The following is a 27936-nucleotide window of genomic DNA, read 5'->3' as shown; positions in this document are numbered from 1 at the left end:
GTGAGTAGAGGTCAGAGGTGCCAGGGAAGCCGGGTCTCGTCGAGCTGGGTCGTCGGATTCGTGATGAAGGACTTGCAGCAGACCGCAGTGTTCTTTAGGATGGTGCCTGCTTGATGCAGGGTGACTACTCCTTAGCCACAAGGGAGAATCTTGAAGAAGAAATCGTGAAGTCCTTTCGAAGAAAGTGGTATCTTGATTCCAAAGATGATCTAATTTTAACAGGGGGCCCGCTCCCATCTTTATACTAAAAAAGGGGGCTGACCCGGTGACTAGGTCCTGCCTATGGGTGGGACTAGGTGGGGGGTGGTTACACCCCTCAGCCATGCCGGACTTCCCCAGGCCAGGGGCTGGTGTGCCCCTGGAACTGGTTCAGACTGGCCTATGCGTAGTGAGCACCGGGGTGCCACTCAGCAGTCACCTTCCTGTAAAGCCCTGCCTACCCAGGATACACAAAACCATGTCTGGGACGGTGCTAGCACCGCCCCGGACAGGAAACCCTTTGTCCAGGCTCCCCTCGCTGGAAGGACTCCCAGCTGCAGGGGGTCAGACTCGTGTCTGTGGTGGCAGCGTCCATTTTGTGGAGCTGAGGCTTCAGTTAACTTTAACCGGGGTTCACAGTTACATACATGTCGTGTCCCTCTAGAAGGGTGGAATGCTAACCCCGTCGCCAGAATTGGCGAGGGGTTAGTATTCCAATTCGTATGACACCTTACTCGACATGTTTTGATAAAGCAATACCAAAGATAGCATTTAACCGCGAGGATTATAATGCACTTAAGAGTATATGGTATGCGATATCATGGAACAGCTATTAGGACTTGATTCCGCAAGCTGCAGACAGGCTCAGCTCATGCCAGAGCACCATCTCACACGATTCCAAGCACTCTGCCTTCAGGATTGTCAAGGCCTGCCATAGGAGTGACTGATAGGAATCTGTGTGTCCATTTTAGGGTTAGGTATAGGTATACTACACCTACAGCAAAGGGTGATTACACGACTTTGCCCCAGCTGTCATGCAGCCAGTTGTGTCAAATTTAGGAGGCCAGCCAGGGGTGGCATAATACATGCTGCAGCCCCTGGCAGCCCTGGGTACACCTATGCCCTGAGTTACAGGGTCTGACGAGGTGGCCCAGTACCAATTGGTAGATGCACCTAGGGTACATGAGGTAATTTAGAAAGAGAACAGCCAGGCTGTGGGTCTGATTGGCAGGCCCACAGCCAGAGAAAGTCGTAAACCAGTGAAACAAAAGCAAAAAATCTGGGTGATCATAGGATTGCAGACCCTACTCTCCTACATGACCCCCCCCCAAACTTTGGGACAATAAGCTAACCTTGACCAGGTGAGTCTTCTTGTTCTAAGTGGAAATATCTGGAGAGCCCATCGGCATTGCCATGATCAGTACCAGGTCTATGTTCCACTGTAAAGTCCATCCCCTGTAGGGAAATGGACCACCTAAGCAGTTTGGGGTTTTCACCCTTCATCTGATTTAGCCACAAGAGGGGCTTATGGTCGGTCTGAATCTTGAAGTGAGTGCCAAACAAGTATGGCCTCAGCTTCTTCAGGGCCCAAACCACAGCAAAGGCCTCCCTCTCAATAGCTGACCAATTCTTCTCTCTGGGGGTCAGCCTTCTGCTTATAAAAGCAATGGGCTGATCCTGACCATCAAAATTCAGTTGAGAAAGAACAGCTCCCACACCCAACTCAGAAGCATCTGTTTGGACAATGAATGGTTTGGAGTAGTCTGGACTCTTAAGGATAGGTGCTGTGCACATGGCCTGCTTTAGGTCATCGAATGCTTTTTGACAGCCTGCTGTCCACTGAACCTTTTTTGGCATTTTCTTACTTGTCAGTTCATTTAATGGTGTCACAATGGAACCATAGTTCCTGACAAACTTTCTGTAGTATCCAGTCAGGCCCAAGAAAGCTCGAACCTGAGTCTGGGTGGTTGGAGGAGCCCAGTCCCTGATTGACTGTATTTTGCTCTCCAGTGGCTGAACCTGGCCTCCACCTACAAGGTGGCCCAGGTATACAACCTGTGTCTGCCCTATCTGGCACTTGGTGGCCTTGATAGTGAGGCCTGCTGCTTGCAGAGCCTCTAACACTTTCCTCAGGTGGACCAGGTGATCCTCCCAGGTGGAGCTAAAGACAGCAATATCATCTAGATATGCTGCACAGAAGTCATCCAGCCCAGTAAGGACTTGATTCACCAACCTTTGGAAGGTGGCAGGTGCATTTTTCAGACCAAAGGGCATTACCACAAATTGATAATGCCCACCAGGGGTTGAAAATGCTGTTTTGGGTTTGGCATCCTCAGCTAACCTGATTTGCCAATACCCAGCTGTTAAGTCAAATGTACTTAAGTAGTTGGCAGAAGCCAATCTATCTATAAGTTCATCTGCCCTTGGTATTGGATGGGCATCAGTCTTAGTGACTGCATTGAGACCCCTGTAGTCTACGCAAAACCTCATCTCTCTCTTACCATCTTGGGTGTGAGGCTTTGGCACTAGAACTACTGGACTAGCCCAAGGGCTATCTGAGGGTTCAATGACTCCCAATTCCAACATTTTCTGCACTTCAGTTTTTATGCAGTCTCTAACATGATCAGGCTGCCTGTAGATTTTACTCTTGACTGGCAGGCTGTCACCAGTGTCAACCTCATGGGTGCACCAATTGGTCTGACTGGGGGTCAGAGAGAACATATGTCTGAAAGACTGAAGAACCTGTTTACAGTCTTTCTGCTGATGTTCAGAGAGGCTGCCACAAAAGACAACACCATCTACTGACCCATCATCAGGATTCTGAGTGAGCAGGTCTGGGAGAGGGTCACTCTCTTCCTCCTGTCCCTCATCTATGGCCATGAGCAAGCTCATGTCCTTCCTGTCGACATATGCTTTGAGCCTGTTGACATGGAGTACCCTGTGGGGACTCCTGGGAGTTCCAAGGTCCACCAGGTAGGTGACCTCTCCCTTTTGCTCAAGGATTGTGTGGGGCCCAGACCATTTGTCTTTGAGTGCTGCTGGGGCCACTGGCTCCAACACCCACACCTTCTGTCCAGGCTGATAAACAGTCAGGACAGCCTTTTGGTCACGCCAAGCTTTTTGAAGTTCTTGACTGGCCTTAAGGTTTTCTGATGCCTTCTCCATATACTCAGCCATCCTGGAGCGGAGACCAAGTACATAGTCCATTATGTTGGTTGCAGGCTTTTTGAGAGGTCTCTCCCATCCTTCCTTCACCAAACACAAGGGGCCTCTCACAGGGTGCCCATACAAAAGTTCAAAAGGGCTGTAGCCAACCCCCTTTTGTGGGACCTCTCTGTAAGCAAACAGAAGGCAGGGCATCAGGACATCCCATCTACGCCTGAGTGTTTCAGGTAGTCCATGAATCATCCCTTTTAGGGTCCTGTTGAACCTTTCAACAAGCCCATTGCATTGTGGGTGATAGGGTGTAGTGAATTTGTAATTGACACCACACTCCTTCCACATAGCAGTTAAGTAGCTTGACATGAAGTTTGCACCTCTGTCAGAGACAACCTCCTTAGGGAAGCCCACTCTGGAGAACACTCCAACTAGGGCCCTTGCCACCACAGGTGCTGTGGTGGTCCTAAGTGGAATAGCTTCAGGATACCTGGTGGCATGATCCACTACCACCAGTATAAACTTGTGCCCTGATGCTGTCTGGGGTTCCATTGGACCAACAATGTCAATCCCCACTCTTTCAAAGGGCACCCCCACCACAGGCATTGGTATAAGGGGGGCCTTTGTTGTGCCACCTGACTTACCACTGGCTTGGCAAGTGACACAGGAGCGACAAAACTCCTTGGTATCCTCATTCATGTGAGGCCAGTGAAAGTGTGAGACAAGCCTGTCCCAAGTCTTTGTCTGGCCTAAGTGACCTGCTAAGGGAATCTCATGGGCCAAGGTAAGTAGGAAACCTCTCTGAGACAAGGGTACAACCAGCCTCCTGGTCATGCCAGGCTTGGGGTCTCTTGACTCAGTGTACAGGAGTCCATCTTCCCAGTATACCTTGTGGGTACCTGTGGCGTTCCCAGCAGCCTCAGCAGCAGCCTGCTGTCTGAGGGGTTCAAGAGAAGGGCAGTCTAACTGGTCCTTCCCCAGGTCTTCCCTTGAGGGTCCCCCTGAACCCAAGAATTCAACTTGATCAAGTTCAAACTCTCTAGGCTCAGTTTCCCTCAATTCCTGCAGGTCAGCCTCCTCTGAGACTTGATCCACAACCTGGGGCAAGGGGGAAGGCACAGCCTTAACCCTACTGCTCTTTTTCTTGGAAGGTGTCTGGTCCATTGTTCCAGGATCCAGCACCTGTTCAGTGGGGCATTTTCTGGCCTGTGACCTAGTCACAGCAAACACATGTGCTGGCAAACCTAACATTTCCAGATGAGTCCTCTGCTCCACTTCTGACCATTGTGATGACTCCAAATCATTGCCCAACAAACAATCCACTGGGAGGTCTGAACTAACTACAACCTTCTTTTGGCCAGTTACCCCTCCCCAGGAGAAAGCTACAATTGCCATACTATGATTGGTAGTGACATTGCTTGCATTGGTCACCAGGAATTCTGTACCTGGCATGATCTGTCCAGGGTCCACAAAGCCAGGTGTCACCATTGTGACACTGGCACAAGTGTCCCTATAGGCCTGAGCCATTTTTCCATTAATAAAAGGTGTCTGTCTGTATTTGCCCAAAGTATTGGGACTTATGTCAGGGGACATATCCATATCCCCTGTACTGACAAGGACAGCCTGAGTGAGGGTGCCAACTAAGTTGTCACTCCCCTCAGAACCCAGGGTTAACCCTACTAAACCCTTGGGAGGTGCACTACCACTGCTGGCTGTACTAGGGGGCACAGGTGCCTTAGGGGCTGCAGTGGCAGGAGTCTGCCCTCCTCCTTTCTTGGTGCACTCACTAAACCAGTGAGTTTTACTTTTGCAGTATTGGCACCACCTTTTAGATTGGCCTTCTTTCTTCTTTTGGGGAGCCTGACCCCCACCCTCTTTGGGTTGTTGGGGACCTGTCGAAGACTTCTGGTCATTTTGTTCCCCTTTTGAATCTTTACCCTTCTGGTCTGCTTTCTTCTGACCACCTTGATTTTGGCCCTGGTTCTGTTTAACTCTTGTTCTAACCCATCTGTCTGCCTTCTTTCCCAATTCTTGGGGAGAGGTCAGATCTGAGTCAACAAGATGCTGATGCAACAACTGGTTCTGACAATTGTTTAAAATTTGCTCTCTCATCTAGAACATATGTCTGAAAGACTGAAGAACCTGTTTACAGTCTTTCTGCTGATGTTCAGAGAGGCTGCCACAAAAGACAACACCATCTACTGACCCATCATCAGGATTCTGAGTGAGCAGGTCTGGGAGAGGGTCACTCTCTTCCTCCTGTCCCTCATCTATGGCCATGAGCAAGCTCATGTCCTTCCTGTCGACATATGCTTTGAGCCTGTTGACATGGAGTACCCTGTGGGGACTCCTGGGAGTTCCAAGGTCCACCAGGTAGGTGACCTCTCCCTTTTGCTCAAGGATTGTGTGGGGCCCAGACCATTTGTCTTTGAGTGCTGCTGGGGCCACTGGCTCCAACACCCACACCTTCTGTCCAGGCTGATAAACAGTCAGGACAGCCTTTTGGTCATGCCAAGCTTTTTGAAGTTCTTGACTGGCCTTAAGGTTTTCTGATGCCTTCTCCATATACTCAGCCATCCTGGAGCGGAGACCAAGTACATAGTCCATTATGTTGGTTGCAGGCTTTTTGAGAGGTCTCTCCCATCCTTCCTTCACCAAACACAAGGGGCCTCTCACAGGGTGCCCATACAAAAGTTCAAAAGGGCTGTAGCCAACCCCCTTTTGTGGGACCTCTCTGTAAGCAAACAGAAGGCAGGGCATCAGGACATCCCATCTACGCCTGAGTGTTTCAGGTAGTCCATGAATCATCCCTTTTAGGGTCCTGTTGAACCTTTCAACAAGCCCATTGCATTGTGGGTGATAGGGTGTAGTGAATTTGTAATTGACACCACACTCCTTCCACATAGCAGTTAAGTAGCTTGACATGAAGTTTGCACCTCTGTCAGAGACAACCTCCTTAGGGAAGCCCACTCTGGAGAACACTCCAACTAGGGCCCTTGCCACCACAGGTGCTGTGGTGGTCCTAAGTGGAATAGCTTCAGGATACCTGGTGGCATGATCCACTACCACCAGTATAAACTTGTGCCCTGATGCTGTCTGGGGTTCCATTGGACCAACAATGTCAATCCCCACTCTTTCAAAGGGCACCCCCACCACAGGCATTGGTATAAGGGGGGCCTTTGTTGTGCCACCTGACTTACCACTGGCTTGGCAAGTGACACAGGAGCGACAAAACTCCTTGGTATCCTCATTCATGTGAGGCCAGTGAAAGTGTGAGACAAGCCTGTCCCAAGTCTTTGTCTGGCCTAAGTGACCTGCTAAGGGAATCTCATGGGCCAAGGTAAGTAGGAAACCTCTCTGAGACAAGGGTACAACCAGCCTCCTGGTCATGCCAGGCTTGGGGTCTCTTGACTCAGTGTACAGGAGTCCATCTTCCCAGTATACCTTGTGGGTACCTGTGGCGTTCCCAGCAGCCTCAGCAGCAGCCTGCTGTCTGAGGGGTTCAAGAGAAGGGCAGTCTAACTGGTCCTTCCCCAGGTCTTCCCTTGAGGGTCCCCCTGAACCCAAGAATTCAACTTGATCAAGTTCAAACTCTCTAGGCTCAGTTTCCCTCAATTCCTGCAGGTCAGCCTCCTCTGAGACTTGATCCACAACCTGGGGCAAGGGGGAAGGCACAGCCTTAACCCTACTGCTCTTTTTCTTGGAAGGTGTCTGGTCCATTGTTCCAGGATCCAGCACCTGTTCAGTGGGGCATTTTCTGGCCTGTGACCTAGTCACAGCAAACACATGTGCTGGCAAACCTAACATTTCCAGATGAGTCCTCTGCTCCACTTCTGACCATTGTGATGACTCCAAATCATTGCCCAACAAACAATCCACTGGGAGGTCTGAACTAACTACAACCTTCTTTTGGCCAGTTACCCCTCCCCAGGAGAAAGCTACAATTGCCATACTATGATTGGTAGTGACATTGCTTGCATTGGTCACCAGGAATTCTGTACCTGGCATGATCTGTCCAGGGTCCACAAAGCCAGGTGTCACCATTGTGACACTGGCACAAGTGTCCCTATAGGCCTGAGCCATTTTTCCATTAATAAAAGGTGTCTGTCTGTATTTGCCCAAAGTATTGGGACTTATGTCAGGGGACATATCCATATCCCCTGTACTGACAAGGACAGCCTGAGTGAGGGTGCCAACTAAGTTGTCACTCCCCTCAGAACCCAGGGTTAACCCTACTAAACCCTTGGGAGGTGCACTACCACTGCTGGCTGTACTAGGGGGCACAGGTGCCTTAGGGGCTGCAGTGGCAGGAGTCTGCCCTCCTCCTTTCTTGGTGCACTCACTAAACCAGTGAGTTTTACTTTTGCAGTATTGGCACCACCTTTTAGATTGGCCTTCTTTCTTCTTTTGGGGAGCCTGACCCCCACCCTCTTTGGGTTGTTGGGGACCTGTCGAAGACTTCTGGTCATTTTGTTCCCCTTTTGAATCTTTACCCTTCTGGTCTGCTTTCTTCTGACCACCTTGATTTTGGCCCTGGTTCTGTTTAACTCTTGTTCTAACCCATCTGTCTGCCTTCTTTCCCAATTCTTGGGGAGAGGTCAGATCTGAGTCAACAAGATGCTGATGCAACAACTGGTTCTGACAATTGTTTAAAATTTGCTCTCTCATCATCAAATTGTACAATCCTTTATAATCAGTAACCTTACTGCCCAGCAACCAGCCCTCAAAAGCCTTAGTGGCACAATCTACAAAGTCAGCCCAATCTTGAGACTGAGTTTTCTGGGTATCCCTGAACAGCACCCTGTACTGCTCAGTGGTTAGGCCAAACCCATCAACCAGTGCACTTTTCAAGACTTGGTAATCATTAGCATCCTCCACCCTTGTGGTGAGGAGCTTGTCTCTTCCTTTACCCTCAAAGGAGAGCCACAAGATAGCTGCCCACTGACTTGGGGGAACACCTTGCACAGTGCAGGCCCTCTCCAAAGCAGTAATCCATTTGTGGATGTCATCCCCTTGCTTAAAGGGGGGCACTATCTTACCAAGGTGTTTTGTATCAAAACTCCTTTCCCTATTGCTAGGTACAATGCTGCCACCAGTGGGGACTGTCCCACCCAATTGTTGCTCTCTAGCAAAGGCAAGCCTTTCTTTGGCCAGGGCAAGTTCTTCCCTTTCAATCCTCAGATTGGCTGCCTTTTCCTTAGCTTCATACATTCTCCTCTGGGGAGATGTCATTCCCCTTTGAGAGGAACGTTGAGAGCCATTGGTATGAAGGGATCTGATAGAGCCTCTTGATAGAGATCTAACTCGTCCATTCCCCACGTTAAGCTGACCTGAGAGTGGCCCTAGGGGTCCCCTAGTGCCCATCTCATGTCTGCTTAAGTTGGACCTGGTTAGTCTGCTGACTTCTACCTGTCCCTGGTCTGCCTCACCCCCAGACTCCAAGTCATCATCCTCATCATCAGCATCATCTGCTTCCTGAAGGGGATGGTCCTGGTTATCAAAGGGTCCCTGTAGGGAGGGCATATTGCCTTCTGAAGTAGAAGGGTCTGGGTTACCAGCCCTCTTTGCATCATGAGTCTCTAAGAGACCAATCAGAAAAGCAGTTGTGGGGTTAGACCCCTGCTTAATCTTCCTAGAGGTACATACTTGTCGTAACTCATGGAAGCTAAGCGCAGTATATCTTGAAGGGATGACCTGTGGAGGGTCAACTGACACAAGGGGAGACTCAGTGTTTCCTCCTGTGACCGACATACTGCTTCTAGTGTGGTGTAAGTGATGCACCTACCTACACTATGTGTTACCTACTGGTCCCTTGCTAGAGTTGCAGCCAAGGTGTGCTAAGCCTTGAGGAGCTACAACAGCTGGTTCAGTAGAACTCAGAGTATTCTAAGCTTTAGTTATATGTACCTAACAGTACTTATGTGATCTTTCAACAAGATATTCTTAGGATACGTGTGGTAAAACAACAGCAAGCTCAAATCCCACCGCTGCCACCAATGTGAGAAGGTGGCCTGATATGCAGTGCTCACTATTCTAGTGAACACTATGTATCAGTCCAGCAACCCTTATTGATGATTGGTTGTAAGTCAACCTTATAGACCAGCTATCCTAGTAGCGTGGATACGAGCAGTCTAAGGCTAAAGACTCGAGAGGGCGTGTTAAGCCAGCTGTTTACCACACATATACCCCTTGAATACCAAGTGAAAGGACACCACACAAGTGTTATGAAAATAAACAGTTATTTATTTAAAGATCACAACAGCCCTGTACTCTTTATGAGGACAGGGTACTAAGCACAAACCAAAACTCTTACAAAAATACTTAAGTTAGCACAGTATATACAAATGCCCGAGGGGCACGGAAAACCATATACTCTGAAAGTGGAATGCGAAATTCCTAGCAGGTAAGTACAGTACTAATAGCTTTTGGAATCGCTAGGACTTGACTAGGGAATCGTTAGATTACTTCTAGGAGGCCTAGGGGACTCGGGTGCAGTGTGTGCACTCTCACGCGAGATGCGGGACAAAAGTCTATGGTAGCTAGGAATTAGAAAGTTAGTGTTCTCGGGCGAACCCGACCTGGTAGGGAGAAAACGAAAGTAGATTCTGACCCTTGGATAGTGAGGCTATGCTGGGGCACCGAAATGCCGAAGTTACCTAGCCCAGGGGCTGCAGCTGCATAGGTCTGAAAAGACGTCGGGAATCCTCGTAGACGGACCAGGAGCCGGAAGAAAAGATGCTGGCCGGTGACCAGTGAAGAAAGTTCAGTTGGATCCAAGCCTGGATCTCGAAGATAGATGACACCTGAAAGCAGAGGGGACCAAGTTCGAGACTACTAGCCAGTAGTCAGTGGGCACCAGGAGGGCACCGGATGGTAGCCACCTCGACAAGGTGAGTGGGTGACGCTTGACTCGAGGATCTCACGGACCAGGAGGCGTTGTCGGCGACCAGGATGGAGGATCGAGCTGTCCCACGAAGATGGAAGCTGTCGGCGTCGCTGGACCCAGGATTGGGCAACAAAGCCTTGGCAAATTCAAGCCCACGCGGTGGACCTAAAATGGCGTCTGGAGTGAACCAGGAGGGTCCGGGGTGCCTCTCTTGAAAAAGGAAGCAAGGGCCAGCCTGGGGCAACCAGACCAGCAGTCGTGAAGTCGTTGGGCGTCGTTCGGAAGGCCACAAGCCAGCCGGCTAGTAGCCAAACAACGCGGTGCACAGCAAACAGCAGAAGGGCCCCACGCCGATCGTGGAGATGCAGGGAGGCTGATCTTGGGTGCTGGAGCTGCGCAGGGTCGGGGCTTCTCGGACCCCAAAGCACTCACCAGTGGAGGACACGGTGGGCTTGCAGTAAAGATGTCGTGCAGTCTTGGCGATCGTCGGTCCCTTGAGGTCTCGTCGCACTCACGGTTCTCAGCTTGGCTGTAGAGGTGAGTAGAGGTCAGAGGTGCCAGGGAAGCCGGGTCTCGTCGAGCTGGGTCGTCGGATTCGTGATGAAGGACTTGCAGCAGACCGCAGTGTTCTTTAGGATGGTGCCTGCTTGATGCAGGGTGACTACTCCTTAGCCACAAGGGAGAATCTTGAAGAAGAAATCGTGAAGTCCTTTCGAAGAAAGTGGTATCTTGATTCCAAAGATGATCTAATTTTAACAGGGGGCCCGCTCCCATCTTTATACTAAAAAAGGGGGCTGACCCGGTGACTAGGTCCTGCCTATGGGTGGGACTAGGTGGGGGGTGGTTACACCCCTCAGCCATGCCGGACTTCCCCAGGCCAGGGGCTGGTGTGCCCCTGGAACTGGTTCAGACCGGCCTATGCGTAGTGAGCACCGGGGTGCCACTCAGCAGTCACCTTCCTGTAAAGCCCTGCCTACCCAGGATACACAAAACCATGTCTGGGACGGTGCTAGCACCGCCCCGGACAGGAAACCCTTTGTCCAGGCTCCCCTCGCTGGAAGGACTCCCAGCTGCAGGGGGTCAGACTCGTGTCTGTGGTGGCAGCGTCCATTTTGTGGAGCTGAGGCTTCAGTTAACTTTAACCGGGGTTCACAGTTACATACATGTCGTGTCCCTCTAGAAGGGTGGAATGCTAACCCCGTCGCCAGAATTGGCGAGGGGTTAGTATTCCAATTCGTATGACACCTTACTCGACATGTTTTGATAAAGCAATACCAAAGATAGCATTTAACCGCGAGGATTATAATGCACTTAAGAGTATATGGTATGCGATATCATGGAACAGCTATTAGGACTTGATTCCGCAAGCTGCAGACAGGCTCAGCTCATGCCAGAGCACCATCTCACACGATTCCAAGCACTCTGCCTTCAGGATTGTCAAGGCCTGCCATAGGAGTGACTGATAGGAATCTGTGTGTCCATTTTAGGGTTAGGTATAGGTATACTACACCTACAGCAAAGGGTGATTACACGACTTTGCCCCAGCTGTCATGCAGCCAGTTGTGTCAAATTTAGGAGGCCAGCCAGGGGTGGCATAATACATGCTGCAGCCCCTGGCAGCCCTGGGTACACCTATGCCCTGAGTTACAGGGTCTGACGAGGTGGCCCAGTACCAATTGGTAGATGCACCTAGGGTACATGAGGTAATTTAGAAAGAGAACAGCCAGGCTGTGGGTCTGATTGGCAGGCCCACAGCCAGAGAAAGTCGTAAACCAGTGAAACAAAAGCAAAAAATCTGGGTGATCATAGGATTGCAGACCCTACTCTCCTACACAGGGGTTCACCAGAGCAGGACTAGTTCACTGCACACAGGGACTCACCAGAGCAGGACTAGTTCACTGCACGAGGGGGCCCATCAGAGCAGGACTAGTTCACTGCACGAGGGGCCCATCAGAGCAGGACTAGTTCACTGCACACAGGGGCTCACCAGAGCAGGACTAGTTCACTGCACACAGGGGCTCACCAGAGCAGGACTAGTTCACTGCACACAGGGGCTCACCAGAGCAGGACTAGTTCACTGCACGAGGGAGCCCATCAGAGCAGGACTAGTTTACTGCACGACGGGGCCCATCAGAGCAGGACTAGTTCACTGCACACAGGGGCTCACCAGAGCAGGACTAGTTCACTGCACGGGGGGCCCATCAGAGCAGGACTAGTTCACTGTACGAGGGGGACCATCAGAGCAGGACTAGTTCACTGCACACAGGGGCTCACCAGAGCAGGACTAGTTCACAGCACACAGGGGCTCACCAGAGCAGTACTAGTTCACTGCACGAGGGGGCCCATCAGAGCAGGACTAGTTCACTGCACACAGGGGCTCCCCAGAGCAGGACTAGTTCACTGCACACAGGGGCTCACTAGAGCAGGACTAGTTCACTGCACACAGGGGCTCACCAGAGCAGGACTAGTTCACTGCACATGGGGGCCCATCAGCGCAGGACTAGTTCACTGCACACAGGGGCTCACCAGAGCAGGACTAGTTCACTGGACACAGGGGCTCATCAGAGCAGGACTAGTTCACTGGACACAGGGGCCCATCAGAGCAGGACTAGTTCACTGCACACAGGGGCTCACCAGAGCAGGACTAGTTCACTGCACACAGGGGCTCACCAGAGCAGGACTAGTTCACTGCACGAGGGGGCCCATCAGAGCAGGACTAGTTCACTGCACACAGGGGCTGTTGGACAGGCCCCATGAAGGGTTCGCTCCCTCCCCGCATGACAGGGCCCGGACATCTCTGTATCCTTGGCCCGGACCAGCTGCCATCTTGGACACTGCACCACGAGGCCGCGTGGCCTCAGCTCGACCCTAACCCTGGGCCTGGCCAGGCCCCGACATCCCGGCATCACCATCCACCCAGGAGGTGAACAGCCCACTTGGCAGGTCAATGGGAGAAAGAAGTGTCGATGGCTCTCCCCCGCCAGGTGCCGATCGCCCCCGGCCTCCCCGGGCGCTGGCTCCACCCCCCTGCTGGGTGTCTGGACTCCCTCATCCCGGACCTCCCGACCTCCAAGTGCGAGGGTCCGGACATCAAAGGGCGCCAGACCTATAACTGAGGCTGCTCCAGAGCAGGAAGGCAGTTGTATCCTGGAGTCGAGAGACACCGTGAAGAACTCATCCTTGACGGACTACTGGCGCTGCCGTAGCCCTGCCTTGTGAACCGTCGTCCTGCCTGCTGGCGCTGCCGCGGCCTTCTGCAACCTTCATCCTCGTGGGACCTGCCGGCGCTGCCGCGGCCCGTTGTAACCTTCATCCTCTTGGGGACCTGCTGGCGCTGCCGCGGCCTCTTGCAACCACCATCTTCGTCTGGACCTGCTGGCGCTGCCGCGGCCCGTTGCTATCTACGACCTTCTCGGGACCTGCTGGCGCTGCCGCGGCCCGACCTGCCGAACGCCGAGCTCGAGGATTGTGAGCTACTCATCGTCTCATCTCAATACCAGATTGGTAACAAGACTGTCCCGCTACCCCCTTTCCCTTCCAGAGACTAGATATTGAGAGGACCCTCGTGTCCTGACCGCATTGTACAGTACTACCTTAATTCAAGAAACTGCATATAAAGAGTGTCAACCTCATCTACGTGTGGTGTCCATCTGTGGGGGGGAAGTTACTTGTCTGTACGATCGCTGGAGACGGCCCTCACCGGAGGCCTCTCCCCTTGTCCTCGGCCGACCCTCCAGGTCCCCGTCTAACATTGGTGGCCAGCGGTGCGATCCGAACCAACTCGTACAGAGAGTGACTCACCCTACGACTAAACCACAATGACGACCAAAGAGAGCGGATCTACTGAGAAATTCCAGATGGAAAAACTAGAGGAGTACAACCACCGAGAGCTAAAACAATTTTGTATAGAACTAGGCATTGCTACCACCGGTCTGAGCACAAAAGATGACTTCAAGCACGCCCTAGAATCCTGGGCAGAAACAAATGCCGCCGGTCCCCGGGACCAAAACATCGAAGCACCAGAGACAAACACCACTCTGACGGAAGAAAGGAGAGCGGGTCTCTCTCGGGAAGAGATCCAAGAAAGAGAAAAAAGCAGACTACACGAATTAGAGCTGGCACGGCTCAAGTTGGACGGAGAGCTGAAACTGGCGGAACAAAAGATAAATTTAGAACACTTACGGCTCCGAGAAGAGCGGGAAGAAAAGCAAAGACAGAGAGAACTCGAAGAAAAAAAGACTGGCATACGAACACGAACGCAAGCTAGCAGAGATCGAACTGCGGAAACAGAACAAAGAACTAGGGGTGCCCGAGCAACCGCGCACCCCAGGCGCTACCGAACAAAAGGTCCACATCCCCAAAGATGTGGTCCGTGAATACTATTGGAACGACGACATACAGCAGTGGTTCAAGGCCTACGAGATCGCCATGACCTCCCACCGGATCGATCGAAGTGACTGGGGAGCCGGTCTATGGGGGAGGTTCGTCAATGAAGGCCGCGATGCCCTGCTACAGCTCCCGGACCACCAAATGACGTCCTATGACCACATGAAGGCCGCCCTCCTCACTCGATATGGGCTCACGCCCGAGATGTACCGCCAGAGGTTCCGCGACTGCACCCGGATCCCGGGTACAACATGGGTAGAATATGTGAACTATTTCAGCCGAGCCTTCGAGGGATGGATCAAGAGTAGCCACGTAACAACCTACGAGCAGCTCTTCAACCTCATTGTGTGGGAGCACCTCTCCAACAACTGCTTCGTCGAGCTCAGGCAGCACCTCCTCGACAGTAAATTGACTGAACCACGGCAGCTCGCCGCTGAGGCTGACCGATGGGAAAGCACCCGAGTGGCCCGGAGTGGGCCAACCGAGCAGAACAGAACCAACCAAGGTCATCATCGTCCCCGAGGAGGAGGAGGAGGCCAGGGCCGGGGCAGAGACGCCGTCCCGGCCGCTCCCGCTCACAACACCCCGCCCCCGGCCGGCCGAGGCAACCCCCCGATGCGCCCGGGGTTCCGAGCCAATGTTACTTGTCACCGATGCCAGCGAGTCGGCCACTATGCCAGTGACCCGAACTGCCCAAAGAATCAGACTCCCAGGCCCCGCCAGGTAGCTGCCGCCGCCCTAGGAGAAGAGCAAATCTCCGAAGAACATGAAGAGTACGAGCAGGAACAGCCCGAGTGGGAACCCGCCGCCATGGTCCTGGCTTGCCTAGGGGGAAGAGACATGGTCCCGCGGGCTCCCCTACCCGCCAACACCAGAAAATACAGCCAGTGGGTGAACATAAATGGGCGCAAGGCCGAAGCCCTGCGGGACACGGGGGCCAGTGTGACGGCCGTCCGCTGTCACCTGGTGACCCCAGAACAATTCCTGCCAAACGTTCTTTGCCCCGTCCGAACGGCCGACAATTCTGAAAGCCTGTGTCGGATGGCCTGCGTCCCCTTCGAATGGGGAGGAGTGTCCGGTATGCTGAAAGTGACTGTCCGCGATGATGCCCCTGTGGACTGCCTCCTGGGAAATGATCTCGAGAGTTCCCCGTGGGCGGCCGTTGAAAGAAGAGAACACCTGGGGATGTTGGGCCTCCCGGACTGGGCGTGCGTAACAACCCGGTCCATGGCCGCCCGCACCATCCCCAGACCTGAAGAACCCGAATGGCCAGCACCTCCTCCCCCGATCGCTCCAGAGGGAGACACCCTCCGTACCGACCCCCCAGAACAAGCACAAGAAGGGCCCGCTCAGCCCCAAGACCTTCCAGACCTGGCTCAGTGGCGTCAAGAAGGGGGGCCCACCCAGGAGCAATTCCGGCAAGAGCAAAAGACCTGTCCCTCCCTCGAGGGACTGCGACAGCAAGCACTCGCCCAGAGCGCGGGAGACACCGCCGGGGCCCACTGGATCTATTGGGACAATGATCTGCTGTACAGCGAACAAAGAACCGCAGAGTTGGGGGCCAGTCGAGTGCTGGTGGTGCCCCTCCGCTTCAGAGACTTCCTTTTGAACTTGGCTCATGATGTCCCCCTGGCTGGACACTTGGGGCAAGACAAGACATACAACCGCCTGGTAACCCACTTTTACTGGCCAAAAATGAGAAATGACGTTTCCAACCACTGCCGGTCCTGCCCCACCTGCCAGGCCAGCGGGAAGAGCGGCCGCAAGCTCAGGGCACCCCTGCAACCATTTCCCGTGGTCACCACCCCGTTCGAAAGGGTGGGAATAGACATTGTGGGGCCCCTGGACCCCTGAACAGCACAAGGGCATCGATTCATCCTGGTCCTGGTGGACCACGCCACCTGCTATCCCGAGGCCGTTCCCCTTCGAACTGTAACAGCACCAGTGGTAGGCCGAGCCTTAATGGGGATCTTCTCTCGAGTGGGCTTCCCCCGGGAGGTCGTCAGCGACAGAGGCACGAACTTTATTTCAAAGTATATGAAATCCCTCTGGCAGCAGTGCGGGGTCACCTACCGATTCACAACCCCCTATCACCTGCAAGGAAACGGACTGGTCGAGCGGTTCAACCGCACTCTCAAGGGGATGATCATGGGGCTGGAAGAACCCCTACGCCGCCAGTGGGACGTGCTACTCCCGTGCCTCCTCTTCGCCTACCGAGAGGTCCCCCAGAAGTCCCTCGGCTTCAGCCCCTTCGAACTCCTGTACGGGCACCCCGTTCGAGGGCCCCTCAGCCTAGTGAAAGAAGAATGGGAAATGGCCCCCCTGAAGACCCCTCCAGACGTCTACAAGTACCTCCTGACCCTCCGCAATCAGACCAGGCGATTCAGAGAGATCGCCAAAGCCAATCTTGAGGCCAGTCAGGAGGACATGAAGAAATGGTACGACCAACATGCCTCCTCCATCAAGTTCGAGCCCGGACAGAAGGTATGGGTGATGTCCCCCACCGAACCTTGTGCCTTGCAGGACAAATGGACGGGGCCCTTCAAGGTGGTCGAGCGCAAGAGCCCCGTCACCTATCTCATCGACATGGAATCCCCCCGGAACCCCCTCCGGGTCCTCCACGCCAACAGACTCAAACCACACTTCGTGCGCTCGGAGCTCAGCCTGCTGATGGCTACGGACAGTGGGGCGGAAGAGGACTCCAAGCCCCTCCCTGATCTACTGAGGACCCGTGAAAAAGATGGTTCAGTGGACGGGGTCCGACTCTCCGATGCCCTAACCCCGGAGCAGCGCCAAGACTGTCGGGTCCTCCTACGGCAATTTGCAAACCTCTTTTCCCTCACCCCTGGGGTCACCCCCTGGTGCCTGCACGATGTAGACACTGGGGACAGTCCCCCTATCCGACACCGGGCGTACCGAGTGCCAGATCGGGTGCGCGCCTGCATCCAAGAAGAAGTCTCCAAGATGCTCGCACTCGGAGTCATCGAACCCTCAGACAGCCCCTGGGCCAGCCCAGTCGTACTGGTCCCTAAGGCTGCTCCTCCGGGCACCACCCCCGAGCTCCGATTCTGCGTCGACTATCGGGGTCTGAACGCTGTCACCCAACCGACGCTCACCCCATTCCCCGAGCAGATGAACTGGTTGACCGCATGGGGGCTGCCCGCTACCTAAGCATCTTCGATCTGACAGCGGCCTACTGGCAGATCGGCCTCACTCCCAGAGCCCAAGAACGATCCGCTTTCTCCACCCCGGATGGACACTACCATTTCACGGTGATGCCATTCGACATGAAAAACGCTCCAGCCACCTTTCAACGACTAGTGAACCAGGTATTGGCGGGCCTCGAAGAGTTCAGCGCCGCCTACCTGGACGATATCGCGGTGTACAGCCGCCACTGGACAGACGACCTCCGCCACCTCCGAGAGGTCCTGCAGGCCCTCCAACAGGCCGGCCTCACAATCAAGGCCAGCAAGTGCCAAATTGGTCAGGGGTCCGTGACCTACCTCGGACACCAAGTGGGAAGCGGTCTGGTGGCCCCCCTCCAGCTCAAGATCGCTGCCATCCAGTCCTGGCAGCCCCCCGTAACCCAAACCGAGGTCCGAGCCTTCTTGGGGCTCACCGGATACTACCGGCGGTTCGTGAAGGACTATGGCAGCATTGTGGGGCCCCTCACGGAACTAACATCCAAGCACCACCCAAAAAAGGTCAACTGGACTCCCGACTGTCAAGCGGCCTTCGAGAAGCTGAAGGCCGCCATGTGCACCGCCCCTGTGCTCCAGGCCCCCGACTACAGCCGCGAGTTCATCGTTCAGACGGATGCCTGGGACCATGGCATTGGGGCCGTCCTCTCCCAACTGAACCCCGAGGGAGTCGACCAACCAGTGGCCTTCATCAGCAGACGCCTACTGGCCCGAGAACAGCGCTGGAGCACCATCGAGCGGGAGGCCTTTGCAGTCGTATGGGCCCTTAAGAAGCTCCGGCCCTACCTCTTCGGTACCCACTTTCGGGTGCAAACAGATCATCGCCCCCTGCAATGGTTGATGCAGATGCGGGGGGAGAATCCCAAACTATTGCGATGGTCCATCTCCCTGCAGGGGATTGACTTCACTGTGGAACATCGCCCTGGCCAAGACCACGCCAACGCGGATGGCCTGTCCCGCTTTTTCCGCCTCGACGAGGAGAGTCCCCAAGAGGATGGGTGACTCTCCCCGCCTTCAGCTGGGGGGGACGCATGTTGGACAGGCCCCATGAAGGGCTCGCTCCCTCCCCGCATGACAGGGCCCGGACATCTCTGTATCCTTGGCCCGGACCAGCCGCCATCTTGGACACTGCACCACGAGGCCGCGTGGCCTCAGCTCGACCCTAACCCTGGGCCTGGCCAGGCCCCGACATCCCGGCACCACCATCCACCCAGGAGGTGAACAGCCCACTTGGCAGGTCAATGGGAGAAAGAAGTGTCGATGGCTCTCCCCCACCAGGTGCCGATCGCCCCCAGCCTCCCCGGGCGCTGGCTCCACCCCCCTGCTGGGTGTCTGGACTCCCTCATCCCGGACCTCCCGACCTCCAAGTGCGAGGGTCCGGACATCAAAGGGCGCCAGACCTATAACTGAGGCAGCTCCAGAGCAGGAAGGCAGTTGTATCCTGGAGTCGAGAGACACCGTGAAGAACTCATCCTTGACGGACTACTGGCGCTGCCGTAGCCCTGCCTTGTGAACCGTCGTCCTGCCTGCTGGCGCTGCCGCGGCCTTCTGCAACCTTCATCCTCGTGGGACGTGCCGGCGCTGCCGCGGCCCGTTGTAACCTTCATCCTCTTGGGGACCTGCTGGCGCTGCCGCGGCCTCTTGCAACCACCATCTTCGTCGGGACCTGCTGGCTTTGCCGCGGCCCGTTGCTATCTACGACCTTCTCGGGACCTGCTGGCGCTGCCGCGGCCCGACCTGCCGAACGCCGAGCTCGAGGATTGTGAGCTACCCATCGTCTCATCTCAATACCAGATTGGTAACAAGACTGTCCCGCTACCCCCTTTCCCTTCCAGAGACTAGATATTGAGAGGACCCTCGTGTCCTGACCGCATTGTACCGTACTACCTTAATTCAAGAAACTGCATATAAAGAGTGTCAACCTCATCTACGTGTGGTGTCCATCTGTGGGGGGGAAGTTACTTGTCTGTACGATCGCTGGAGACGGCCCTCACCGGAGGCCTCTCCCCTTGTCCTCGGCCGGCCCTCCAGGTTCCCGTCTAACAGGGGCTCACCAGAGCAGGACTAGTTCACTGCACGAGGGGGCCCATCAGAGCAGGACTAGTTCACTGCACGAGGGGGCCCATCAGAGCAGGACTAGTTCACTGCACGAGGGGGCCCATCAGAGCAGGACTAGTTCACTGCACACAGGGGCTCACCAGAGCAGGACTAGTTCACTGCACACAGGGGCTCACCAGAGCAGGACTAGTTCACTGCACACAGGGGCTCACCAGAGCAGGACTAGTTCACTGCACACAGGGGCTCACCAGAGCAGGACTAGTTCACTGCACGAGGGGCCCCATCAGGGCAGGACTAGTTCACTGCACGAGGGGGCCCATCAGAGCAGGACTAGTTCACTGCACACAGGGGCTCACCAGAGCAGGACTAGTTCACTGCACACAGGGGCTCACCAGAGCAGGACTAGTTCACTGCACACAGGGGCTCACCAGACGAGGACTAGTTCACTGCACACAGGGGCTCACCAGAGCAGGACTAGTTCACTGCACGAGGGGGCCCATCAGAGCAGGACTAGTTCACTGCATGAGGGGGCCCATCAGAGCAGGACTAGTTCACTGCACGAGGGGGCCCATCAGAGCAGGACTAGTTCACTGCACACAGGGGCTCACCAGAGCAGGACTAGTTCACTGCACGAGGGGCCCATTAGAGCAGGACTAGTTCACTGCATGAGGGGGCCCATCAGAGCAGGACTAGTTCACTGCACACAGGGGCTCACCAGAGCAGGACTAGTTCACTGCACACAGGGGCTCACCAGAGCAGTACTAGTTCACTGCACGAGGGGGCCCATCAGAGCAGGACTAGTTCACTGCACACAGGGGCTCACCAGAGCAGGACTAGTTCACTGCACACAGGGGCTCACCAGAGCAGGACTAGTTCACTGCACACAGGGGCTCACCAGAGCAGGACTAGTTCACTGCACACAGGGGCTCGCCAGAGCAGGACTAGTTCACTGCACGAGGGGGCCCATCAGAGCAGGACTAGTTCACTGCACACAGGGGCTCACCAGAGCAGGACTAGTTCACTGCACACAGGGGCTCACCAGAGCAGGACTAGTTCACTGCACACAGGGGCTCACCAGAGCAGGACTAGTTCACTGCACATGGGGGCCCATCAGAGCAGGACTAGTTCACTGCACACAGGGGCTCACCAGAGCAGGACTAGTTCACTGCACGAGGGGGCCCATCAGAGCAGGACTAGTTCACTGCACACATGGGCTCACCAGAGCAGGACTAGTTCACTGCACACAGGGGCTCACCAGAGCAGGACTAGTTCACTGCACACAGGGGCTCACCAGAGCAGGACTAGTACACTGCACACAGGGGCTCACCAGAGCAGGACTAGTTCACTGCACACAGGGGCTCACCAGAGCAGGACTAGTTCACTGCACATGGGGGCCCATCAGAGCAGGACTAGTTCACTGCACACAGGGGCTCACCAGAGCAGGACTAGTTCACTGCACGAGGGGGCCCATCAGAGAAGGACTAGTTCACTGCACACAGGGGCTCACCAGAGCAGGACTAGTTCCTTGCACACAGGGGCTCACCAGAGCAGGACTAGTTCACTGCACGAGGGGGCCCATCAGAGCAGGACTAGTTCACTGCACGAGGGGGCCCATCAGAGCAGGACTAGTTCACTGCACGAGGGGGCCCATCAGAGCAGGACTAGTTCACTGCACGAGGGGGCCCATCAGAGCAGGACTAGTTCACTGCACACAGGGGCTCACCAGAGCAGGACTAGTTCACTGCACATAGGGGCTCACCAGAGGAGGACTAGTTCACTGCACACAGGGGCTCACCAGAGCAGGACTAGTTCACTGCACACAGGGGCTCACCAGAGCAGGACTAGTTCACTGCACGAGGGGGCCCATCAGAGCAGGACTAGTTCACTGCACGAGGGGCCCATCAGAGCAGGACTAGTTCACTGCACACAGGGGCTCACCAGAGCAGGACTAGTTCACTGCACACAGGGGCTCACCAGAGCAGGACTAGTTCACTGCACACAGGGGCTCACCAGAGCAGGACTAGTTCACTGCACGAGGGGGCCCATCAGAGCAGGACTAGTTCACTGCACGACGGGGCCCATCAGAGCAGGACTAGTTCACTGCACGAGGGGGCCCATCAGAGCAGGACTAGTTCACTGCACACAGGGGCTCACCAGAGCAGGACTAGTTCACTGCACGGGGGGCCCTTCAGAGCAGGACTAGTTCACTGCACGAGGGGGCCCATCAGAGCAGGACTAGTTCACTGCACACAGGGGCTCACCAGAGCAGGACTAGTTCACAGCACACAGGGGCTCACCAGAGCAGTACTAGTTCACTGCACGAGGGGGCCCATCAGAGCAGGACTAGTTCACTGCACGAGGGGGCCCATCAGAGCAGGACTAGTTCACTGCACACAGGGGCTCACCAGAGCAGGACTAGTTCACTGCACACAGGGGCTCACCAGAGCAGGACTAGTTCACTGCACACAGGGGCTCACCAGAGCAGGACTAGTTCACTGCACACAGGGGCTCACCAGAGCAGGACTAGTTCACTGCACGAGGGGGCCCATCAGAGCAGCTTCATGAATTGCCGAAGCACTCTAATATGAGTATATGGATTGTTCAGTAACAATTTACAAAATTCAAAACACCAATTCTGACAGAAGTAACAAAAGTTCCAATAGATGAGTGAATCTTGGAGTCTTTAATGGAGATTACAGCCAGCCGACACGTGTTTCATCGCCTTCGCGATTCATCAGGGCTGAAACAAACAAATGAGTAGCGTCTAGCATATTCTTTGAACAGATGGATTTACATACAAGACCATAGTGTATGGCCGTTATAAACATACAATACAGCTTCCTCCTGCAGTGAGCATACAGTGATTGTTTCATTTTTTCAGGCTTGTTTCGCTAGTGCCACCACAACACATCCGTGTCGAAGTTAGGGTGTATATTACCGATTTTATATAAGGACGTGAATATATGTGATAGTGATTGTGATGGATATGTGCAGGGACGAGATAACCATCGTATATCTCAAAAGGCAAGCAATGACACGTGCTTTACATCTTGGCGGAAGTGTCCTAATCGTGTGCAGCTCTTTCATCCTACATGCCAGTCCTTTGTGAAATGGTGAGAAACAAGTGTCATTGTGAAAGCATACCTAGAAGGCCGTATCAACGTCAGAAGGTCTGCATATTTTTGAAAAGAAGAAGACAAAAACCGAAAAAATCTCATCACTAACCAAACTTTAGTGATATTCAGGCAAAATGTCACCAAAATCAGACTGTCCGCCAATAATTACATGAAAACTCACCGCTCAGCTGGTGATAATTCCGACCCAGCCGGGCCCTTGACCAGTTACACTAGTTCGAGTGCGTCCAGCAGCGGTCAATATCTTTATTTCTATGACAGAGTAAAAGCAATATGTGTCACCTAAATATGTGGTGTTCAAGACGTTATCACGGTGATATGAGATAGTTATTCTCTGTATATTCTAATGTCACAGGGATTGTCTCACTAGAGCCATGGTATTAAAAAAATACCTGCGGGGAATTCCCTGTCTTTCACTCCAACATCAATAATCGATCCGACTTTTTAAGAATTTGTAGCATGTAACGCAATACCCACAAAGGTACTGCTTATCCACTTACATGAGTATAGAATCAAGAAGTCTATTATGGGCTCGGAGGTCACCCGATACAGTTCATGATGTTTGAAATTTTCGTTATCAAAAAATACTGTTAAGAAAAATGACAGTTATGTTAAACATTGACAGGGTTATAATTGGTCATTGTTGCGCAAAGTCATATCTCGAAAGTTGTTACCCTGGTTTTACCTATTCCATTCCTATGCGTGGATACCGGTTGCGGTTCCAATTCCGGCGTGCTCCAAGCTGAAGGAGAACGAGTAATAGTAGTATTTGGACTGTGTTCATGTGCGGAGAATCATAACTTACAAGTCCTACTACAGTGCTCGAATACGATCGCACAATTAACTCACCCGTGTTTGGCTCTCCGAGTGCGTATGGCGGGTGCACCTCCTCCGAGCTCTGTTCCTGTTTGGACACGTGACTGTGTCCAAACAGACGTATATGCGCGCTTGAACGTAACGTGTTCTAAAGACTAGAACGCGTATGATACTGGTGCAGGACTAGTTCACTGCACACAGGGGCTCACCAGAGCAGGACTAGTTCACTGCACACAGGGGCTCACCAGAGCAGGACTAGTTCACTGCACACAGGGGCTCACCAGAGCAGAACTAGTTCACTGCACACAGGGGCTCACCAGAGCAGGACTAGTTCACTGGACACAGGGGCTCATCAGAGCAGGACTAGTTCACTGGACACAGGGGCCCATCAGAGCAGGACTAGTTCACTGCACACAGGGGCTCACCAGAGCAGGACTAGTTCACTGCACACAGGGGCTCACCAGAGCAGGACTAGTTCACTGCACGAGGGGACCCATCAGAGCAGGACTAGTTCACTGCATGAGGGGGCCCATCAGAGCAGGACTAGTTCACTGCACGAGGGGGCCGATCAGAGCAGGACTAGTTCACTGCACACAGGGGCTCACCAGAGCAGGACTAGTTCACTGCACGAGGGGCCCATCAGAGCAGGACTAGTTCACTGCATGAGGGGCCCATCAGAGCAGGACTAGTTCACTGCACACAGGGGCTCACCAGAGCAGGACTAGTTCACTGCACACAGGGGCTCACCAGAGCAGGACTAGTTTACTGCACACGGGGGACCACTAGAGCAGGACTAGTTCACTGCACGAGGGGGCCCATCAGAGCAGGACTAGTTCACTGCACCAGGGAAGCTCATCAGAGCAGGACTAGTTCACTGCACCGAGGAAATAAAAGCAGGGCCTGTTCACTGCACGAGGAGGCTAATCAGAGCAGGACTAGTTCACTGCACATGGGCGCCCATCAGAGCAGGACTAGTTCACTGCATGTGGGGGCTCATCAGAGCAGGACTAGTTCACTGCACCGAGTGACTAAAAGCAGAACTAGTTCACTGCACGAGGGGGCTCATCAGAGCAGGACTAATTCACTTCACTTGGGGGCTCATCCGAGCAGGACTAGTTCACTGCACCAGGGAAGCTCATCAGAGCAGGACTAGTTCACTGCACAAATGGGCTCATCAGAGCAGGACTAGTTCACTGCACATGGGGGCTCACCAGAGCAGGACTAGTTCACTGCACAACGTTCTAGTCAGACTAGAAGACTGAAGACATCTCCCTTGTGGTCAAGGAGTGACCACCCTGTGCAAACAGGCACCACCAGTAACTTGCCTGTCTGCTTTGTTGATGCTCCCGCCAGAACCTGAAGACTCAGTGACACAGGAACTAGACTTCCAGAATTCTCTGACTCCGACCCACATCCTCAGCAAATCTGAGACCCGTGGCGGACATAAGAGACGTGGGACCTGACACCCTGGACATCCTGCATTTTGCTAACTGCATCGACTCCTGAGGTAACTTACAGTTGTGCATTGGGGTACGAGAAGCCCCAGACCCGAGCACCATTTGCCTTGAAGCTCAGCCCTCCACACTCCACGAGTGCCGCGTTGGGCATGCTCTTGCATTTCAGCTTGATGCGTCTTCCTGGTTGCTAGCCCATTGACTATTTGGCCCCCTGAAGACTTTCTTTGAAAACTAACCTGCTCGCCTGGTTGCTCCAGCTTTGCCCCAGCTTTTCTGCAAAGGAGAAGCTCCCCAGACCTTGCTGGTCTGACTCGAAGCCAATCTTCACTTCCTGCATGGATTGCGTTTGCTAAGGCTTGTTGGGTCCAATCCGGATACCGACTTCGCAGTCAACTAGATCCTTTGTGGGACACCTCGAATCCAGCTCCTGGTTGTTGTTGACACCTCCTGGCCCTCGTGGCTGCAGAGAAAAGCTTCACCTCTTCACCTGAAATCACCCAACATCGCCTAGTTCCTTCCTGGTTCCTTCCTGGTCACTGGCTAGTGACCCAGACTCTGTCCTCTCTGTTTTCAGGTTCTTCAGATCTTCGAACCACCCGTGGATCCACCCGGACACTTTTCCTCTAGTCGCCTGCAGCACTTCTTTGCAGATCTCCATAGAAAACATCGACGAAACCCGACACCAAAAGGCTCCTATGCACCCGGCTTCCCTGGGTGAGGTAACACGAGTACTCCGGTGCTCCCGTGGGTCTTGACTCTCGAAGTGTCCTAGTCTAAGGGGGTTTTGTTGTAGTCCATCCGGAAGTGCCCTTAAACAGTAACTTTGTAACTTTTACGTTCTCCATTATAAGTCAATTGTAACTCGCGACTGTGTTTAGACCCTGCATGCATCTCCCGTGGGTCTCCTACTTCCTAACCTTTGGTTCTTTAGTGTAGCCCCAGCGATTCCCTAGGCCCTAGGCCTACTTACTATTTCTGTTGTGGTACTTATACTACTATTTTAGTATATGGTTTGTGAGGCCCCTAGGGCAAAACTGTATTTGTGCAACTTGTCGTATACTAATTAAGTAACTTGTGATGTACTTTGACCTCTGCCCTCATAAAGAGTGCAGAGGGGTTATGTTAGAAATAAATAAATATATATTTGATATATACCTTGTGTGGTGTCCCTTCATTTGGTATTCAAGGGATTATAATTGGTAAAACAAACAGCTTCACATGCTCTTTGGAGTCTTAGCCTAAGACTGCTGGTCCATGCTACCACTAGGATAGCTTGTCTATAAGGTTGACTTTACAACCACCATCAATAAGGGTCGATTTAGACTGGTGCAAGGTGCCACTAGTACTAATGACATCATATGCCAGGCTAACTTCTCACACTGCCAAATGAGTTATTTTGTAAAGAAATAGCACATGGCACCAAGGACTTAAGACTGTATTCCTCGCAGCGCCACTCACTTACCGTCTTTGTGACTCTTGCCGTTCCCTTTGTTTCTGGGGTGCGCAGAACTTGCACAAGGGATAGATGAACTCTTCTTACTCCTTCTGAACGGTGAACGTCTTTTCGCGCGAACACTGAGACACGTGATACACTACTTTCAACCAATAGAGGTGCAGACTGAGAATAGGTTGCAGGACTAGGGAGAGCACAGTAAGAGTGGAGGGGGATTCTACAGTTCAGCAGCTTCAACTATGACCAAGTTTAAGGACGAACTTCTCGCCCTTAGATTTCCTTATTTCTATTTTATGTATATAGAAACCCATACACAGAAGAACTCTTTTGGGGGTATGTGTCCACCTTAGCGAGAAGGTGACGACTGAAAAGAGCCCTCCCTCTTCCTCAATGGTTTGGACCATGTTTGGTCACGGTTTCGCCGCAAAATAAGGCATCTTCCACTAAACTCAAAAGGGGTGCGCTAATTCGTTATTAAAGTCCAGTTTGTGTGTTCTGTGCTTGTTGGCGAAGGTTATACACTCCTACAGTGTTTCGAGTATGTGCACGTTGGAAGGAAGCATTGTGTTATTTGTGTGTTGACCTTTCCCTCACGTTTGTCCCCTTTAGTGAGTGGCATGTGGTACGGTCCTCTGGCTCGTGTTCCATGCTGCTGTCACTGTATGCTGAGCCCGGAAGCGGCTTACTAGTTCTGCAACTCTTGGTTGCTGCTGCGCCACTGCCATCATGTCGGTGTCCGCGGAGCCCGCGGCAGGAGCAGGTGGTATCCTAGGTGCTCTGCACCAGCTGCATGCCTTGCTGAGCTCCGGGGAGGCTGGACCGGCCGCTCCCTCTGCGCAAAACCTTATCTGCAATATGGGCCAAGAGTGTCTGAGTTCAACCGGGGGGAGTCTGCTGGGTTGGTTCAGGATTTTGTGCATGACCGCACTTGGGTAACCCAATTATAAAATCTCTTATGATTTCTGAGGCTGTACATCTAGACTAGTTTAGGATATTAGTTCTGTTCCTTTAATGCTGCACTGGCTCCTTGTTGAAGAAAGCGCACGCTAAGAGTGCACTCATCGTTGACAAAGCTCTACAGAGTTCTAATCCCTGCGATGCAGGTTAGGCATCGAGAATCTCAGCAAGTCAACAAAGGTTGCTTAATGCAGAATCTCTTCTCCTTCAGACTCTTACATTCAAACCGGAGGAACTATAGGAAGCGGGCGAGGGAGCAACGGGGGAAGTTGCGCTCGAAACAAACGCTCGCCATGACACAGCCCCGTCCCTTTCAGACTGGGCTCCCGGACTTCCTGCTGACTTAAAACCTTTCTTATCTTCTTTATGGGGCCACCTGGACCCATAAAGAAGATAAGAAACCTTTTACTTCAGTCTTAAGTCAAGGAACCCAGTCTGAAAAGGGCTGGGCTTA

The sequence above is a fragment of the Lissotriton vulgaris genome, chromosome 5 (genome assembly GCF_964263255.1).
Source record: "Lissotriton vulgaris chromosome 5, aLisVul1.2, whole genome shotgun sequence".
In the NCBI taxonomy this organism is placed as follows: domain Eukaryota; kingdom Metazoa; phylum Chordata; class Amphibia; order Caudata; family Salamandridae; genus Lissotriton; species Lissotriton vulgaris.
Note: the sequence above shows the minus strand (reverse complement) of the source record.